This window comes from Amblyomma maculatum, chromosome 1, assembly GCF_055883805.1.
Source record: "Amblyomma maculatum isolate TAMU_Amacu chromosome 1, ASM5588380v1, whole genome shotgun sequence".
In the NCBI taxonomy this organism is placed as follows: domain Eukaryota; kingdom Metazoa; phylum Arthropoda; class Arachnida; order Ixodida; family Ixodidae; genus Amblyomma; species Amblyomma maculatum.
The window spans coordinates 417770055-417773098 of NC_139344.1; the positions used below are offsets into that span (position 1 = coordinate 417770055).

The 3044-nt window shown below is 52.6% G+C and overlaps 1 pseudogene; it reads right to left on the minus strand.

Annotated features, from left to right (window-relative positions):
* Nucleotides 1-206: 206 nt before the first annotated feature.
* Nucleotides 207-1388, minus strand: LOC146209171 (26S proteasome non-ATPase regulatory subunit 4 pseudogene; annotated as a pseudogene).
* Between the last annotated feature and the right edge of the window lie 1656 nt (nt 1389-3044).

A 3044-nucleotide genomic window follows, 5' to 3' on the forward strand; every position in this document is an offset into this window, starting at 1 on the left:
AAGCAGGAGAGATTTGTTTACTGTTTCTTTGCTTTGCAAAAAAAAAACGCTTTTCACGACATTTGTTGCCTTTTGTATGCTGCCTAATTAACCGACTCAAATTTGCCACAGGTCATGGGGACACGAAGCGCACTAGAGAAGTGGACTAAGTCGTTAAATATCTGTCTAGTCTTCCAAACCGCTGACCCTCCTCTCGGCAGCTGCCATTAATTCTTGGCTTCCTCTGCCTGCTTTTCATCCGGCTTCTTTTCATCCGACTTTTCTTCCTGCTTGTCTTCTTTCTTCTCTTCCTTGTTCTCTTTCTTTCCTTCCTTCTCTTCTTTCTTTCCTTCCTTGTCTTCTTCCATCTTTTCCTCCGGCTTCTCTTCCTTTTCCTCCGGTTTGGGCTTCGGTATCGCTTCTGCAACAGTCGCCAGTTTTTGCTCTCCTTCGCCAGCAGCGTTGTCAGTCCCAGACTGCTGTATGGACATCTGCATGGCGTAGGCGATCTGTTCCTCCTCGGTCATGGCAGAAAAGTCCGGCAGGTTCCCACCTGTGGTGGCAGCTGGAGTCACCTCAGTCTCCATGGACATGGCCAGGGCCTGCTGCAAAAGTCGCTCCTCACTTGATATTGGCTCTGCCTGGTACATGGTGGCAGCCTGGTCCACCTCCATTGCAGATTCGGCCGTGGCCCGTCTGGCCTCCTCTTCCTGTCGCATCCGCTGCTCCTCGATGGAGACACGCAGAGCCAAGGCCAGCTCTGGATCCTCGTTTGGGTCAATTCCGTACTCGAACCCGCCGGAGCCAGGACCGCCAACGCCCGCGCCATCTTCGCTTTGGATCACGGGTGAACTGATGACTGCGTCAGAGAGGTGCGTCTTGTCTCCCGACGGTACCGTCACCAGATGAGAACCGCTACCGTCTTCTCCGTTGAGAGTGCTGATAAACGCGGACAGCTTCTCCATGTTCGCAGCCTCTTCCCCGAAGTTCACGATGTCGACGTTCACCTTCTCTTTCTTGAGGCACTTTGCGAGCTTTGTGAGATCCTTAAGATCGGTTTCAACCGGGCTACCGACGAATATCACGATGCGCGTCCTGTGGGTTTTCCCGAGGCGGTGCTTCAGCACAAGATGGGCGATACGGATGGCAGTCACTAAGTTTATGTCACCGCTAGGTTGAACTTGGTGCAGCTTGGATAGCAAGCGCGCTTTGTCGGTTGTAAGCGTAGCCAGTACTTCCGGTCGAGCGAGAGTGAGTAGGCCAACGTTGTTCTGGGGATGAGACTGGAACTTTGCTTGGCAGACGTAACGAACCGCCTCCTGCTGAGCTTGCAGGCGCGTCGGTGGAAAGTCGCCATTCCTCATGTACTCACTGTTGTCCACGCAAATCACTGTGCTCTCCAGAGTCATTTTGATTTGAACAGGTTGCTCACCGTTGCTGATGTACCGGCGTTTGAGATTACTGCAGAGCTGCTCCTGGTCAGACGGTTAGCTGGTCACTTCTTCCACTCTTTGGCGCCACGTCTCCTGTTCTATTCTCAACTTCCTCGTCTTCATTTGCACTCGGGCACGGATATTCTTCTTCGTCTTTTAAGACGAAAGCTCATTGTCAGAAGAAATTCTAGGGGGCGCTTTGGACAAACTTTGCTTGAAACGCCGCTTATTCCAGCTTTGCTGCGTGTGCTCCCACATGCTGGATGGAGCGGTGTTCGAGCAAGCTCCAAATGAAAGGCGCAGCACGTACGCCTGAATCGGAAGCCCGGCAGGGTCAGCTGTTGTGGCTGTAGGAAGAAGGAAAAGAAAATGCACGGGCCTGCTACTGGCTCTGTAGCTTAGCCACCTCCGCTGCCTCGCGCGGACAGAAGAGAGAAAGTAGAGAAGAAATAAAAACAAGAGGGAGAGAAGAGCGCGCCGCAACAGCCGTCGTCCACCACCGAAGCAGTGGCGGTTGCAATGACGGTCTACAACAGATAAAATTCGGTGACTGACCAGCCCCGGCCGCAAGCGGCGTTAACCTACCGTCCCAGCCCCGTAGGGCCAGGAAATGCCATCCTTCACCACCTCCAGCTTCCGGGGTCAGCTCCTTCGTACATGCGTGAATCGTCTGGGGATCTCATTACACCAGACGCAACGTCATGACCCGATGTCACGTCGTATATGAGTGAAACGTCTAGTGATGTCATCGGTGATGACCGGACGTGACGTCGTGACCATATGATGTCATGATTAGGTCATATCGGGTCGTGACGTCAGTTCCGGTCATGGCCAATGACGTCACCAGGTGAAGGCATTACAATCTCGCGGTATCCCGTGCAATCTCGCGAATTAGCTTAAAATTGCTCACGGAAGGACACTGATTTCGCCTTAAAATGTCGCGTGCGCGAGATCTGTGCACGAGATCTGTTCGCGAGATTACGCTAGATGTGTTCTCCTTCTGCAACGTTCCTGCCATCTCCATAGCAACGTAGGCGATGCGACAACGAGGTGAGCTGCGCTGTACATCGCTCAAGAGAGTGGTGGGCGCGATGGAAAAAGAATTCGAGGGTATCTTAGATGTCTCTTAAGATGAAAATGGCGAAAACCTACCCTTCCTATCCTATCATTTGCCTCTCATCGTTCCCGGTGGTGCTTGCCTTGATGTACCCAGACCAGTACAACCCAAACTGCAGTAAATGCGACGAAAGAGCGACATACGATCACATTCTATGGAACTGCGCAAATGATCTACCTGCGGTGGAATTAATACAGCTCCCTTCTCCCGAACAGTGGGAAGCCGTGCTGGTCAGTTCGGGCACGAAGATTCAAATACGGGCCATCGAGCGACCTAATAAGATCGCCGCGAGCCATGAACTAGCGGCCATGTAGTTGTCACCCGTTAATAATTAAAAGGATTATTAACGATGCGCCCTTAACGGTGCGCACGCTCCCCGACACCCTTAGAGTGAGTGGGGGTAGCCGTTCCGGTCGCAAAGGAGCAAGCTCAACCGTAATTCAACTACATTTTAGTGACAGAAGGGGGTGGCCGTTTGGTGCCCAGCTTTCGCCGGTTCAAGCCAGAGTAAGGAT